General features: G+C 42.2%; 1 non-coding gene across 1 annotated transcript; it reads right to left on the reverse strand.

Moving 5' to 3' along the window:
• Window positions 1-485: 485 nt before the first annotated feature.
• On the reverse strand, window positions 486-611 carry LOC147378231 (U6atac minor spliceosomal RNA). The gene has a single exon (XR_015153976.1). It is a non-coding gene; the product is annotated as a U6atac minor spliceosomal RNA (small nuclear RNA).
• Between the last annotated feature and the right edge of the window lie 17,237 nt (window positions 612-17,848).

Here is a 17,848-nt window from a genome sequence, read left to right on the forward strand (position 1 = left end):
GGTGCTTTCTATATACTAACATGGAAATTTTTCTCAAAAAATGAAATTAAAAAAAACCAGTGTACAAAACAGTCAGTACAGTATGTTACCTTTTCAATGTGAGAGTAAGGAAGACAGAAATCTGTATTTGTATTTTCTTCTTTTGCTTTTCAAATCCTCCCACCCCCTCCCCACTCCTCCCCCTCACCCTACCACACCCCCACACCACACCCCCACACTACAAAACAATAAAAATGGTTACCTATTTGGGGTAGGGTGGGACGATGGGGGATGGAGGCTGGGTGAAATTTGTGGAGCAGTGTCCAACTCTTTGCAACCCTTTGGCCTGTAGCCCACCAGGCTTCTCTGTTCATGGGATTTCTGAAGCAAGAATACTGGAGTGGGTTGCCATTTCCTTCTCCAGATCTTCTCAACCCAGGGATCAAAACTGCATCTCTTATGTCTCCTGCATTGCAGGCAGATTCTTTACCTGCTGAGCCATCAGGAAAGCCCCATGGTTAGATGCCATGAAGTAGGTGGCAATGCCTTGACCATATGCATGCTGTCGGGCTCCAGAGTTTCTTCCATCCTTGTCAAGGGGAGCGCTAACCTTCTCTCCTTTCATACAACACATGGTACCATTTAAGACACAACCTTTTTTTTTGTTTTTAATGTCAGATCTAGAGGTGGAAGCATCAGTGGGTCTGGGCATGAGAACAGCATCAGTAGAGGCAGGGGAGCCCTGAAGGCTGACAGTATGAGATGCTGTGTTCTCCTGAGACCTCACGTTCTCACACATCAGAACCTTGAAAGATGCCTGCCTACCATGGTCCCAGTTTACTTCAAGGAGGCTGACAGACAGTGAGGGCTAAAAGCAAATGTAACAAATTCCTTTGTTGGGTCAGGAAGATCCCCTGGAGAAGGAAATGGCAACCCCAGTATTCTTGCCTGGGGAAATCCCATGGAAAAGAGGAATCTGGCGGGCTACAGTCTATGGGATGTCGAAGAGTCAGACATGACTGGAACAAATTCGTTTAGGCCACCCCATTGCTAGGGATTTGGAATATTATACTTCCAGAACATGACATTCTTTTTTGTTTTAATTGAAGTGTAGCTAACTTACAAAATTATATTACTTTCAGGTATATAACATAGCAATTCTATATTTTTATAGACTTAACCCCACACCATTATTATAAACTATTGACTATATTCCCTGTATTGTACACGAAAACCTTGTCACTTACTGATTTTATCCTAACAGTTTGTACCTCTTAATCCCCTTTCCCTATTTTGTCCCTCCCCCACCCTGCTTTCTTCTTTAACCATGAGTTTTTGCTCTGCATCTGTGAGTCTATTTCTGTTTTGTTATAATGACTCTTTTCTTTTTAAATTTTCTAGATTCCACATTATGTGAAAGGATTTGTCTTTCTCTGTCTGACTTGTTTCACTAAGCATTATACCCCCTAGTCCATCCATGGATATGAATGACATTCTTAAATTATTAACTATATTAATATTAAATGTAACTAAAATACCACTAATCATTGATATATACTGACAGTGATTAATATTTACATAAATAATTCCATTGAATTTGAGAGAAGCAAAAGATAGAGCATCAACGGTACCTCTGTGTTTGTGCATAAACATATACTGTAGGTATGTGAAGTTTTTAAGGCATTTTCAGAGATATTTCTCACTCTGTGACCCTCTTTGTCCCTGGGGCTTTGAGACCGTGGGTCTCAATCAGTGTTTCAGGGTGGGATTAGCTCCCAAGCAGAGCAAAATCACAATGGATGTTGTTTTGACAAGTAGTTGGAAAACCCAGCATTATTTAGAAAGAAAGTCACATCTAAGATGCTTTCAACCTATCAGGCATGAAGATGGGAAGACCCAGACAACAGAATTTCTTCAGGAGTTGTGGGAAGGAAGAGGGGTAGAGACAAGGATTGTGAAGTCTTCATTTTTGGTACACTTCTGGAAAGCACAGGTAGTCTAGAAGCATCCAGATGAGTACGGAGGAGGCAGGGAACAAGACCTGACAGCCAGTGGCAGCTCCCACAGGTACAGTGGAAGAAGCATCCAGAAGATGTCCCCTGAATGGTCTCACATGTGTCCTCCCCATAAATACGTATGTTAAGCCCTAACCTCCATGGGACACTCTTTAGAATTAGGAACTTTAAGGATGTGATTAAAGTTATTCCCAGTGTCCTTAAAGAAGAGGAAGAGACCTTAGGGAGGTACACACACAGAAAAGATGTCATATGTGGATGCAGTGAGAAGGTGGCCATCTGCAAGCCAAGAAGAAAGGTCTCACCAGAAACCAACCCTACCAGCTCCTTCATCTTGGACTTCCAGCCTCCAGAAATAAATTCCTGATATTTAAGCCACTCAGTATGAGGAATCCTGTTATGGAAGCCCAGGGTAATCAAGACACCTCCAAGCAGCCCCTCGGACCATGGTTGGATGGGCTGTCCCAGCACTAGCAGCAGGAGTTGGCTTTGTATGTCCCCCTGGTGTGACAGGTAGGGTCTGAAAGGCCCTAATTGGGGTCTTGGAAATGCTTAAAGGCCATATGGCCCAGCAGAAGGCTAGGGACCTTCAAGATAGTTTGGAACTTTGAAATTGGATGTGAAATGTGGAAGCTAATGTCTGCAGCATAAATACCAGCCCGTCGGACCATCTGGACAATTTCATCAGTGCCAGGTCAGTGGTACCAGTCCCACACGTGCCAGTCCTGCCTCATTGTACAAGAACTCAGGGAGCGCCCAGAAGATGCCCTGTGTATGCAAGAGTCCCCATTTTCCCTCCACTGCTCAGGTCACCTAAGCCACACCCCTCTCCCCATCTGTCCAAGGAAGGGAAAGAAAGAAGGTGGGGAGGGGCAGAAAAGGAAAGGCAAAATTTACCCCCAAAGAAACAAAATTACCTGGAGAGTCTATTCAAACTATAGGCTCAGACTAAGACTGCCAGATTAGACTAAATTAAGTACCTTCTGGGCTACTCCCTCCCATAGGAAGGGACCTCATAGGAAAATCATGTCAGTAACAGGCAGATTAAGGAAAACACATTTTTCTGCACAGCTGAGTGTGATGAGTTGTCCATGTCTCCACTAGAGCTCTTTATGAGTACATGCATCTATGTGTGTGTCTGTGTATGCATATATTTTATATAAAACTATCTAGTGCCTTACAAGATGGGCATCTCACTCGACAGAGGGATTAAATGCTGCCTAAATTTTAGAAAAATTTTCTCCTGATTAAAAATTGCCCTGATTAAAAAAAAGCCTATGATAGCACTTTTCCATTTATGTCCAAAGCATTTACCATCTGGTCACATGTCTAACAAACTACAGCCCGAGGATACACTCACCCTTCCAACCAGGCAACACTGCCCCTCTCATCTCTGTGAAATCCTCCCCACCCCTTCACAGGGGAAAATCTCATTCCTTTGGGGCTATCCTGCTCGTACACTGAAGATACATGAATGGGACCCTTATCCTACTTGCGGCTTACCTTTCCCACAACACCCCACAGTACTGCTGGAAACAGACACATGATGGCTTATGAACCTGCTGCAGGTCAGTAATAACAAAAAGGAGAAATCGAACTGGGTGATTAGATCCCCCCTTATGGCCCCCATTTTGGTTTTGCTTTTTGAAAGCAATTGCATGTATTTTACCACTGAGAAGCAATTCAAAACAAAACAGAAATGTTTTTTTAAAAAAAGACTTTTGTTTTTTAAGTTCTCAACAAGTATTTTTAGGCCCCTATGCCTAATGAATGGGGAAACAATGGAAACAGTGACAGACTTTATTTTCTTGGATTCCAAAATCACTGCAGATGGTGGTGACGGGAGTCATGAAATTTAAAGATGCTTACTCCTTGGAAGAAAAGCTATGACAAACCTAGACAGCATATTAAAAAGCAGAGATGTTCTTTTGCTAGCAAAGGTCTGTCTAGTCAAAGCTATGGTTTTTCCAGTAGTCATGTATGGATGTGAGAGTTGGACATAAAGATGGCTGAACGATGAAGAACTGATGCTTTTAAACTATGCTGTTGGACACTCAGAGTCCCTTGGATTGCAAGGACATCAAACCAATCAATTATTAAGGAAATCAACTCTGAATATTCATTGGAAGGACTGATGCTGAAGCTGAAATTCCAATACTTTGGCCACCTGATGCAAAGAGCTAACTCATTAGAAAAGATACTGATTCTGGGAAAGATTGAAGGCAGGAGGAGAAGGGGACAATAGAGGACCAGATGGTTGGATGGCGTCACTGACTCAATGGATATGAGTTTGAGCAAACTCTGGGAGATGGTGAAAGATAGGGAAGCCTGGTGTGCTGCAGTCCATGGGGTCACAAAGAGTTGGACATGACTGAGCGACTGAACAACAGCATACCTAATGGAAGGGGCTTCCCAGGTGGTGCTAGTGGTTAAGAATCCACAAGCCAATGCAAAAGACAGGAGACATAAAAGAGATGTGGTTCGATCCCTGGATCAGGAAGATCCTCCAGAGAAGGAAATGGCAACCCACTCCAGTATTCTTGCCTGGAGAATTCCATGGACAGAGGAGCCTGGCAAGCTACAGTCAATAGGGTTACAAAGAGTCAGACAGACTTAACGACTAAGCATTAGCGTGATAACTAAAGAAGGAGGCAGACAACCCCAGAACCCCAGGCACCTTTGGCAGGATCTGCCCTGGCTCTAACCTCAGGAGGACACCTGTGTTCATCCAAAGAGGTCAGGTACCAGGAAACACAGTGGAAAATTCACAAGGTGCTGGAAACTAGAGAGAGGTGCTAGGGTGGGAACCAAGTGGGAGGGTCAAAGACAGAAGACATAAATAGGAGAAAGAGGATGATGGAGAGGGGGGAAAAATGAGTTTCTGAAAAGCAAGGGAAAATAAGGGTGGTGTGGGGAGGGGGAGGTTGCAAAGCAGGTCAAGGTGAGTTCGGGATGAATTTCACAAGCCCTGGCCTGTGGTCTTACTGCTTAGTTTTTGCCTGGATTAGTTCTTCTCCCTATGCTGGGATAGGACTTTCAGTGCTCTTACAGTCTTGGGGGACACAGAGGGTTGACCTACAGGACGAAACCTTGTTACACAAAGTAGCCTCACAGAGGACCAAGAGAGGGGCAGAGATGGTGATTTACAAGGTACCAAAAGGAGGAGCATCTTGTTAGGGCTTTCAGGGGAGACTTGAGTGGGGCTGGAGAGATGGGAACCAGAGGACACATTGCAATGCTGCCTCTCTTTCCTGACCCAGAGAGGCCATGAGGCTCTTCTCCTTGACCTCAGTCAGGCTCAGAAAACGCAGGTCCCCTGACATCCCTCTCAGAATGCTCCGACCCTGCTCTGTCAAATAAAGAAGGGACCAGTCATATATGCTACTGAAATTAAAATTTTAATAATTAAAGTTAAACCAAAAATCACCAGAGAAAGTTCTATTGGATGCGCTGATCAAAAAAAACAAAAAAACAAACCGCTTAACAGGTGATGGAGACCCCATAACTATCAGTTTGGGCTCAAAGACTATGGGGATTTTGAATTGGGAAATTATGAAAGCAATTTTAATCTGAAAAATCTCAAAGTAAACATTTTAAGTTACTGAATTATTCATCCAAAAGATTTTCCTAAGAAATATCAAGGCAAGAATTCATGTGTTAGCAAATTCAGATAGTACTTAAGATTTCCACAAAATAATAAAAGTTATTTCACTGATTTTCCTTGATTCTTTCCTACTAACATGTATGACAGATATGGGGGAAAATCATGCTCTGAGTGGTTTACAAGAATCACAAAAATAACATCCCACTCACCAGGAAAATTTTGAGAATATATGCTTTTTTGCCTCTACCCACACAGTCGCTTTATGTAGAGACTACAGTTGTTCATTTGTTAATGATTCACAGTGTTTGAGTGACCTCTGGAGTGGTCTGCAGACACCGTCCCCATTAGCAACCCTGAATGTTTTGATAGCTATCTGTGTGGGTTCATGCTTAAAGCAGGCAGGGCCATCCTTTGACCCTAAATAAAGGCCTAAAATGTACCTGTCATATTTTGCATACATAAATCAGCCAAAAAGATTTCAAAACTTCCACCTGGGTGTTGGCAAATATGTCATGGAGATTGATGAATGATCACATGATGGTTTGGAAAGCCACCTGCAACTCATCAGAAGCCTCGGAAACCAGCTCTTCAAAGAACAACCCAGTTGATCTCAGATCAAAGAGGAAAAGCAGAGGAAAAAATCCAGACAAATCTTTCACTCCATTGTCTACTGACTTCCTTAAAAAAAAAAAAAAATTACCCAACGACATCGTGGCAATGTATTATGTCCTCAGTCTCTTCACAGACTCTCTTTTAGTCCTCCAATCATTCCATCTATGACTCGTGTGTGTTTCTTCCATGAACGGAATGACTTATCTTTTTAAATATGATTCTTTCCCCTTGTCACAAAGATACAGAACAACGATTGATTCTGAACTCTGGCGTCTGGGTTGGACAGTTCTTTTTTTGTTGTTGTTGTAGTTCCCCAGAAGAGGAAAAAAATCCAATGGGGAAAAAAACCAAAATGAAGACTTCATTTGGATTTTCTTACAGGATAATGATTCTTATGACTGGTTAACACTTATTAATTGTTTACCATGTGCTAGCACTGGGCTTAGCACATTCTTGTATGTTCCTGCTGCTGCTAAGTCGCTTCAGTCATGTCCGACTCTGTGCTACCCTATAGACCATAGCCCGCCAGGCTCCTCTGTCCATGGGATTCTCCAGGCAAGATTACTGGAGTGGGCTGCTGTGCCCTCCTCCAGGGGAATCTTCCTGACCCAGAGATTGAACGTGGGTCTCTTACATCTCCTGCATTGGCAGGCAGGTTTTTTACCACTAGCGCCACCTGGGAAGCCCTGTGTGTTCCTATCTAATCTTAATAACAACACCTTGAGGAGATGCCACTGGAGAAGGGGGAGACTGAGTCTCAGAGGGATGAAATATCCAAAGTCAGACAAGGGGTAGAGCTAAGATTCAAAGCAGGTTTATTGGATGCCAGACCTGGAATGATGTCGGTGAAGTTGAAAATTACTCTTCCAGAGAAGAGGAGAAGGCAGAGGATAAACAGAATGTAAACCAAGCTGGATATTCCCAAGGAGGAGATGAGAGTATGGCTGGCAAGGGGACTGGAGAACTGAGACCAGCAACATTTACACGTCTGCAAGGATAATGCCCATCATAGCTTCATGAATTTTCCTAACATTACATAATTTATCAAGTAGTTCATCTTTTTATTCACACTTTGCTGTTTCCCTGTGGCATAAAAAAATCAATAGGGACTCTGTACTGTTTGGAAGGCAACAGATGGGAGATAAAGAAAAATGCTGCCCTTCTCTGCTGGGATTTCATAAAGGAGGATAGCCTTGTGCCAGGATCTACAAGAGAAAAGAGGAATGGACCTCCCAGAAAGGCCTGAGGGGACAGGGGAGCTCGTAAATCCTCATGATCCATCTCTGGGCAGAGAGGGTTTGCCATAGTGTCCAGCAGCATCTTTTTCTTTTTTTTTTACTACAAGTATTGTGTAATAGCAAAACATAGAAAATATCTTTTTTTAATTTAAATTTATTTATTTTAATTGGAGGCTAATTACTTTACAATATCGTATTGGTTTTGCCATACCTCAACATGAATCTGCCACGGGTGTACACGTGTTCCCCATCCTGAACCCCTCTCCCACCTCCCTCCCCATACCATCCCTCTGGATCATCCCAGTGCACCAGCCCCAAGCATCCTGTATCCTGCATCGAACCTGGACTGGCAATTCATTTCATATATGATATTATACATGTTTCAATGCCATTCTCCCAAATCATGCCACCCTCTCCCTCTCCCACAGAGTCCAAAAGACTGTTCTATACATCTGTGTCTCTTTTGCTGTCTCGCATACAGGGTTATAGTTACCATCTTTCTAAATTCCATATATATGCGTTAGTATACTGTATTAGTGTTTTTCTTTCTGGCTTACTTCACTCTGTATAATAGGCTCCAGTTTCATCCACCTCATTAGAACTGATTCAAATGTATTCTTAAACATCTAATAAAATATGGTTCTTCCATACAATAGAATACTATAAAATTGTTAAAGCAAGTGAGATAGATTTACATGCATTGATATAAAACATCTCCAAGATGTACTGTTTAGTGAAAAAAACAAGGTATAGATGCTTTTCTGTAATGTGGTATGGTTCGTTAACTAATACAATTATGTAAAGTTTAAAAAGAAAAGAAAATAGAAATATGCACATATAATAAAGTGGCTTTCACCCAATTCTCTTGGGGGAAAATCTCAAGCTAGTATGGTCCAGTGTCAGTCAAATCACATACTAGGGTAAAAGTGCCCTTCTACATCACTCTGCCCTGACAGATTCTAGAAACACTCATTCGCTTTCAGCTCTGTGGGTTTACTAGGGTCTTGAGTCTTGAAAGGGGGCTTATCCAAATTTTTTTTTTAAAGTCGCTCAGTAGTGTCTGACTCTTTGTGACCCCATGGACTATCCAGTCCATGGAATTCTCCAGGGCAGAATACTGGAGTGGGTACCTTTCCCTTCTCCAGGGGATCTTCCCAACCCAGGGATCAAACCCAGGTCTTCTGCATTGCAGGAAGATTCTTTACCAGCTAAGCCACAAGGGAAGACCAAGAATACTATATTGGGTAGTCTATCCCTTCTCCGGAGAAGGCAATGGCACCCCACTCCAGTACTCTTGCCTGGAGAATCCCATGGATGGAGGAGCCTGGTAGGCTGCAGTCCATGGGGTCGCTAGAAGTCAGACACGACTAAGCAACTTCACTTTCACTTTCACTTTCATGCACTGGAGAAGGAAATGGCAGCCCACTCCAGTGTTTTTGCCTGGAGAGTCCCAGGGATGGGGGAGCCTGGTGGGCTGCCGTCTATGGGGTCGCACAGAGTCGGACACGACTGAAGTGACTTAGCATCCCTTCTCCAGGGGATCTTCCCAACCCAGGAATCGAACTGGGGTCTCCTGCATTGCAGGCAGATTCTTTTCCAACTGAGCTATCAGGGAAGCCCTTATCCAAATTAGATAGGTTAGTGCTGAAGTCTCAGAGTTCAGTCTTTTAGATCAAGTTTACTTTGGTTGGTGGCTTAATTTCGGGTGCCTGGGATGCCATTATGAAGGATTTCCATTTAGTCTAAACTGTACTCCCTATGAGAATGAAAATGTAATAGGTAAAGTCATAAGATTTTAGGCCAGGAATAGTCAAAAGACTCTCTGATAAGCAGTATGTGCATGGATAGAAAAATAGGGAATAGAACCATCCTAGGAACAAATGTTGGCTCCCTCATGTACCCAGTGTGTGATTTAGGACAAGTTATTTAGACTTTCAGGACTTCAGAGCTCTCTCTCATCTGTAACTGGAAATTCTATCCATACTTCATTTTATAATGACAATCAATGATCTAACATATTGAAAATATCTGGTTCATAGTAGATGCTCTTATTGTTTTGGAAGGAGAAGCAACAGGCAGTAATTGGCACCTACCATGTACCATATCCTCTCACGGAAGTCTTCTTCTTTAATTTTCACAACAGCCCATTTGGCTAGGGAGGATGGAGGATTAGAGGGGCTGAATGATTTGCCTAGGATCATATAGTTAGTCGGTGGTGGATCCAAATTTCAAACTCATACTGGGACTGTCATTCGGGTGGTCCTTCTACTTCAGCACAGGATCTCGCAAAAAGAGAAAAATAAAGGCAGGGGAGAAGTCCTTGCTTTGATCTTGTGTGACATAGGAGACCATCTTTCCTGCCTCTGTGCAGAACCGATTCTGCTGCAAAACACTAGGATAAGTTCTCTCTGTCATGCTGCAACCTGGATAGCCTCTCGTGTCTCTGCATCTTGTGGAACCTCTACTCCATGCCAAGTGCGCAGTATTGATTACATCGTTACAGGATAATGAGCAGATCCATGAAGCAAGCACCAGAACGAATTGGGTGTGGTATGCTATAGATTCATGTTTTCTGGGTGAACAACTTGTGAATTGAATTAAAACAAAGGTATGTGACATTTGTGGCTTCTTTGGGTCTTTTTAAATTTTTTATTTATTTTTAATTGAAGGATAATTGCTTTACTTCCTTTGATCTTGGAGACTGATAAGTTCTTTGAAACTGATAAGTTCTGAGTGTTCTGGGTTATAAACCAAAAAGCTGAAGTGCCCAGTGCATGTTGCAATGACCTTTCTTACTGACGTAAGGGGGTAAAGGGAGGAGGTGGACACTGACAGGAAAGAGAGAGGGAGAAGGAAATTAATACTCATTTTGTGCCAACCATATGCTGGACACTGTATTAGGCACTTTATGTCTTTTATGATACTGTTTGCAGAATTTTTATTATAACCTTTCTACACAGCAAGTTAGAACACTAGTACTTATAATTTAGCCTTCGATTTTCTCAGAAGAATCCACTTTTATCAAACATAGAGGGGAATGAGAATGACTTTTAGCTGGGATTCAGATCTGACAGCCTGGCAAGGGATACCTGCTGGAGTCTTTCTGTAATAAGTCTGAGGAGCCTCCTGGTAGAGAAGTCACAATAAGGGAGTTGAGAGAGAACAGACATGTGTTTGCTAAGTAACTAAGATCCATTCTTCACCTTCTTTTAAAGAAACACAAGCATTGGTCAGTTCAGTTCAGTCACTCAGTCATGTCCGATTCTTTGCGATCCCATGGACTGCAGCATGCCAGGCTTCCCTTTCCAACAACTCCCCGAGCTTACTCATGTCCATCGAGATGGTGATGCCATCTAACCATCTCATCCTCTGTCATCCCCTTCTCTTTCTGCCTTCAATCTTCCCCAGCATCAGGGTATTTTCAAATGAGTCAGTTCATCGCATCAAGTGGCAAAAGTATTAAGAGTTTCAGTTTCAGCATCAGTCCTTCCAATGAATATTCAGGACTCGTTTCATTTAGGATTGACTGGTTGGATCTCCTTGCAGTCCAAAGGACTCTCAAGAGTCTTCTCCAACACCACAGTTCAAAAGCATCAATTCTTCAGCACTCAGCTTTCTTTATAGTCCAACTTTCACAACCATATGTGACTACTGGAAATACCACTAGCTTTGACTAGACAGACCTTTGTTGGCAAAGTAATGTCTCTGCTTTTTAATATGCTGTCTAGGTTGCTCATAGCTTTTCTTCCAAGGAGCAAGTGTCTTTTAATTTCATGGCTACAGTCACCATCTACAGTGATTTAGGAACCCCCAAAAATAAAGTCTCTCACTCTTTCCATTGTTTCTGCAGTCTATTTCCCATGAAGTGTTGGGACTGGATGCCATGATCTTAGTTTTCCGAATGTTGAGTTTTAAGCCAAGATTTTCACTCTCATCTTTCACTTTCATCAGATCAGATCAGATCAGTCACTCAGTCGTGTCCAGGTCAGGAAGCAACAGTTAGAACTGGACATGGAACAACAGACTGGTTCTAAATAGGAAAAGGAGTTCATCAAGGCTGTATATTGTCACCCTGTTTATTTAACTTATATGCAGAGTACATCATGAGAAACGCTGGACTGGAAGAAACACAAGCTGGAATCAAGATTGCTGGGAGAAATATCAATTACCTCAGATATGCAGATGACACCACTCTTATGGCAGAAAGTGAAAAGGAACTAAAAAGCCTCTTGATGAAAGTGAAAGTGGAGAGTGAAAAAGTTGGCTTAAAGCTCAACATTCAGAAAATGAAGATCATGGCATCTGGTCCCATCACTTTATGGGAAATAGATGGGGAAACAGTGGAAACAGTGTCAGACTTTATTTTTCGGGGCTCCAAAATCACTACAGATGGTGACTGCAGCCATGAAGTTAAAAGACGCTTACTCCTTGGAAGGAAAGTTATGACCAACCTAGATAGCATATTGAAAAGCAGAGACATTACTTTGCCAACAAAGGTCTGTCTAGTCAAGGCTATGGTTTTTCCTGTGGTCATGTATGGATGTGAGAGTTGGACTGTGAAGAGGCTGAGCACCAAAGAATTGATGCTTTTGAACTGTGGTGTTGGAGAAGACTCTTGAGAGTCCCTTGGACTGCAAGGAGATCCAACCAGTCCATTCTGAAGGAGATCAGCCCTGGGATTTCTTTGGAAGGAATGATGCTAAAGCTGAAACTCCAGTACTTTGTCCACCTCATGAGAAGAGTTGACTCATTGGAAAAGACTCTGATGCTGGGAGGGATTGGGGGCAGGAGGAGAAGGGGACGACAGAGGATGAGATGGCTGGATGACATCATTGACTCGATGGACGTGAGTCTGGGTGAACTCCGGGAGTTGGTGATGGACAGGGAGGCCTGGCATGCTGCGATTCATGGGAGGCTCTTTAGTTCTTCACTTTCTGCCATAAGGGTGGTGTCATTTGCATATCTGAGGTTATTGATATTCCTCCTGGCAATCTTGATTCCAGCTTGAGCTTCATCCAGCCTGGCATTTCGCATGATATACTCTGCATATAGGCTAAATAAGCAGGGTGACAATATGAAGCCTTGATGTATTCCTTTCCCAATTTGGAACCAGTCCTTTGTTCCATGTCCAGTTCTAACTGTTGCTTCTTGACCTGCATACAGATTTCTCAAAAGACAGGTCAGGTGGTCTGATATTCCCATCTCTTTGAGAATTTTCCAGTTTGTTGCAATCCACACAGTTAAAGGCTTTAGCGTAGTCAATAAAGCAGAAGTAGGTGTTTTTTTGGAACGGTCTTGCTTTTTTGATGACCCAGTAGATGTTGGCAATTTGAGCTCTGGTTCCTCTGCCTTTTCTAAATCCATTTTGAACATCTGGAAGTTCTCTTTTCACGTACTGTTGAAGCCTGGCTTGAAGAATTTTGAGCATTACTTTGCTAGTGTGTGAGATAAGTGCAATTGTGCAGTAATTAGAACATTCTTTGGCATTGCCTTTCTTTGGGATTGGAATGAAAACTGACATTTTCTAGTCCTGTGGCCACTGCTAAGTTTTCCAAATTTGCTGCCATATTGAATGCTGCATTTTCACAGCATCATCTTTTAGGATTTGAAATAGCTCAACTGGAATTCCATCATCTCCACAAGCTTTGTTTGTAATGGTGATTTCTAACCCACTCGACTTCACACTCCAGAATGTCTGGCTCTAGGTGAGTGATCACACCATAGTGGTTATCTGGGTCATGAAGATCTTTTTTTGTATAGTTCTTCCATGTATTCTTGTCACTTCTTTTTAGTATCTTCTGCTTCTATTAGGTCCACACCATTTCTGTCCTTTATTGTGCCCATCTTTGCCTGAAATATTCCCTTGGTATCTCTAATTCTCTTGACAAGATCTCTAGTCTTTCCCATTCTATTGTATTCCTCTATTTCTTTGCACTGATCACTGAGGAAGGCTCTCTTATCTCTCCTTGCTATTCTTCGGAACTCTGTAACCAAATGAGTATATCTTTCCTTTTCTCCTTTGCCTTTAGCATCTCTTCTTTTCTCAGCTATTTGTAAGGCCTCCTCAGACAACTATCTTGCCTTTTAGCATTTATTTTTCTTGGGGATAGTCTTGATCACTGCCTCCTGTACAATATCATGAACCTCCATCCATAGTTCTTCAGGCACTCTGTCTATAAGATCTAACCCCTTGAATCTATTTGTCACTTGTACTGTATAATTGTAAGGGTTATAAATCAATACATTTAGCTTAAAGTTTTTTTCCCTCAGCTTTCCTTGAATGTAGGACTGATCATGTTACTAAGTTCTGGAACATTAGATGAAAACAGAAATCTTCCCAGAGATTCAGGGAGCTTCCAGTTTTCAAATGGAAGGGGAGCCATGGAGGTAGTAACACCCTTCTCTGTTCCATCTTCACTTTGTCTTAAATGTGCATGTGATGTCTGGGGTGGCAGCAGCCACTTTATGACTATGAGGCAACAGTATGAAGGAAGAACAATAAACACCACAGGACTGGCAGACATGATTACTCTCCTCATCTACACCAACCACCTACCTACAGAATTCTTGTTACATGACAAAATTACATGCCTATTGGTTTAAGTCTCTGTTGGAATTTTCTACTACCTAAAGCCAAACATATTTATAACTGATGTACCCCAGTGATACATCCCCTTCCTTGGATGGAGAAGGAGGTTCTCATACAACATGAGTCTGTTGCTTTGATTTGCTCCCTTTCCCCACTAGACCACTGTCAAAACATTTAGGAAAATAGGGAACCCATGGGAAAAACCAAAGTTAACAGAGCTCCTCCCCTGTAAACACTGTACTCTTCTAACAATCTAACTTAAATGTGGAAGATATGCTATGAGTTAGGGCCCTATGGGCTTCCCTGTTGGCTCAGATGGCAAAGAGTCCGCCTGCAATGCAGGAGACTTGGGTGAGATCTCTGGGTGAGGAAGATCCCCTGGAGAAAGGAATGGCTACCCACTCCAGTATTCTTGCCTGGAGAATCCCATAAACAGAGGAGCTTTGTGGGCTACAGTCACTGGGGTTACACAAAGTTGGACACAACTGAGCGATTAAGCTCACTGGGCTCTTTAGGTTTAAAGTGATGGAAAATGTACACAGGCTGGTTTGAGCAAAATGAGGAACCGGTTGTTTCAATATTGTCAATGCAGGGAGCATTCAGGCTTCAGGCATGGATGGATCCAGAAGCTCACACAGTGTCATCGGTCCTGGCTCTGTCTTGATTGCTCTGATTCCACTGTGTGTTTGCATCTCTCTCAGAAAGTCTCTGTCTTCGTGGAAGCTTCTTAATTCCACTTTGGTAAGTCCAGCAGACAGGGTCTTTCTTGGTCATGCCCCCAAAATTGAGCTTCATTTGCCTGACTTGGGTCATGTGATCTGCACATACCCAGAACTGGGGCAAGAAGAGGGAAAATCAGGCCTACCCCAACTATGAGAACTGATTACAGGTGCAGGGTGGTCTTTCAAGGAAAATACATTCTTAAAAGGCATAAGGGATTCTTGCCAGGCAAAAGGAATACCATCCCAGTCCTATTACTTAATGTTAAAAAGATTGGACACCAGGAAACCCCATAATTCAGCTATGGTAGGAACAATGAGGCTCTCTGAAGAGCTCACAGAAATAGCAGAAAATTCTAAAACAGATATCTCAGACAATAATGGTGTCAGAAATAGGCTTTTAGGGGGAGCTCATGCAAGACATTACCCAGGAATGTCACCACAGTCTGATCCCTTAAATCAGTAGATAACTTCTAAAGCCTGGTTTGTCTGGGTTGTCTGTTATACTTCATTTATTCCCCAAAGGCTGGTAAGAACAATAAATTAAACCATCTTCCAACAACTCTGAGTGCCCATCATGTGGAGGGTAATTAGTGGGTTAGGTAATTTTAAGGGAATAGGAGACATACCAGCCCTCAAAGATTTATGTTTATTCTAACCTGGCTAACAATGCAAAGCAGAATATGCAAAGAAAAGTGAAAAAGTGAAAGTGTTAGACACTCAGTCATGCCTGACTCTTTGCAACCCTACAAACAAGCCCGCCAGGCTTCTCTGTCCATGGAATTTCTCCAGGCAAGAATACTGGAGTGGGTAGCCATTTACTTCTCCAGAGGATCTTCCCAACCCAGACATCAAACCTGGGCCTCCCACATTGAAGGCAGATTCTTCACTGTCTGAGCCACCAGGGAAACCCAAATATGCAGAAAATTGTAAATAATTGGACAGAAAAAGACATATTAATGAAGGCTGAGCACATCAAGGAAAAATTCATCAAGAAAGAATGAATATCCAGGTTGTGGAAACATATTTCCTGGCTATGAAAAGAATACTCTTCTTTAAGATAAGATTTTTCTCTTGCAATTTTCCCAACATCTCCAAGCCAGAAGCGCAAAGGCCATGTTTGATTTTCCAAAATTTACGCGCTCTTCAGGCTTGAGCCAGGGGAGTGCAGGTAGGAGCAATAGTAGGGGTTTCTACAGAGACTGAGCTAACTGCGGTGGGTGGGCTGAGATAGTCCCTCCAAGACAGGTACAAAGGCCCAAAGATCACTCAGGGAGCAGACAAAAAGCCAGTTCACAGACCACCCTACTCTCAACCGACTTGATCAAATAAACAGCAGCTGTGGGAGAGAGAGGTGGGCTGTGTCAAAGGGCACAGTGTCAAGGGGTGAGCAGGTTGTCTTCTTAGGATGGAGCCTGTTTTACTACTGAGGGAAAGATTCCACTTGAGAGGCAGATGTGTGTACCCAGAGGGATAACTGATTAAAGCAGGATTCCTAAGGAGGTTGGAGGTTCCACCCAGAGGAGGATTGGACTCAGACAAAGAAGGGGTCATGTGAAGAACTCTCTTGGAAAAGAAAAGCATCTTCACTTGGACCAGCCGGAGACTCGGTGGTCAAGAAGAGGGCTTCCAAATTCAAGCAGATTTGGGCTCAAATCCCAGGTTACCTCTTCAAAGCTAGATGACCTTGAACTCCACTTCCACATCCAAAACATACTTCTATCATAGGGTGTCTTAAAGACTATATGAAATAATGCACACAAAAGGCTCAGCCTAGTACGGAACACTCTAATGTAAACCTTAAGACATGTATATAGTGTCACACTCAGTAGCAATGAAAAGAATGACGTAGATCTTCACACAAGCCTGAAAAGATCTGCCAGTTGTACTTCAAAGGCTTTTAAATGGAAATTATAAAGTGAAATATACAGCAAGATAACACTTTCTTCTGAAAATTCATACCGCTACAGTGGATTGAAAAACACGCTCTATGGATAAATCCCTGAGCACATCATGATACAAAAGGAAATCTAGTAAGGTAAGAAAACTTTCAAGCATGCTAGGAGACCAACTCATTATCTTTGAAAATAGGCTATTAAAGGATAAAAATCAAATATTTCTTCTTCAAATTCCCTGTACAAACTATACTTCAACATAACCAAATAGTTGATAAAGGAAAGTTTCTCAAGATATTTGTGCTAATTAAGAAGAGATATTAGAATCTGAATATCACCATTTGGCAACCCCCAAAGAATTAATATATCTGAGTATAGAGCATCAGTATTCAATTGTGATGATACCAACATCACAAAGAGAAGAACAACCATAAATTAGATACCTTCTGATGGAAGAGTACACTACTTCTTAAGAAAGAGTCTTGTCAAAAATAAAATCTGAATCAAATCCCGCTTGTAGAGGTGACTTCCAATTAATAGGAAAAGCAAAGACAGGGGAAAATGTTAAATAAGACCAAGAGAATGCCAGCACTCAAATCCAGTCTGTGGAAAACTCTCAGGAAAACAGGATCATTTCTCAAAAACAAAACAAATTTTTAAAACAACTGCAATGGGAAAGAAAATAAAGGGAACCTAGAGACTAAAAGGGATTTTAAAAGTCTCCCTATTGATATATGTGGATCATATTTGGAGTCTGATGCAAAAAGCAAACTAGTAAAAGAAATAAGTGAAACACTGGTGAAAATTTTATGCAAATTGAATGTGTTAAATGCTTAAGAAGTATTACATTTTTAGGGCCTGTCTGGGTTTAGGATCCGTGGATGCAAACTCTGAGACAAAACTTACATGCCAGTGCTTTATCAAAGAGATGACACCAGGAAAACCTGGCAAGTGAATCAGGGAAGAAGAAGGGGAAGAGAAAATTTTGGCAAGGTGGGAACTTGAGGCAAAATCACAGCCTAAGCCTGATTCTGTAGGGTGATCTAATGTGGCTATTTCACTGTTTCACTGTCAGACAAGGCTTTTTACAGCTGAGCACCAGTCACTAGCTATGGGAAGACACTGGGACAGAAGGTACTTCTGGCTTTTGGTGGTCCTGGGATGGCCACATGTTCTATATCACCCCTTTTGGAGGGA

Source organism: Bos grunniens, chromosome 2, assembly GCF_055505025.1.
Source record: "Bos grunniens cultivar Pamir isolate PY7600 chromosome 2, Bosgru_T2T1.0, whole genome shotgun sequence".
NCBI lineage: Eukaryota > Metazoa > Chordata > Mammalia > Artiodactyla > Bovidae > Bos > Bos grunniens.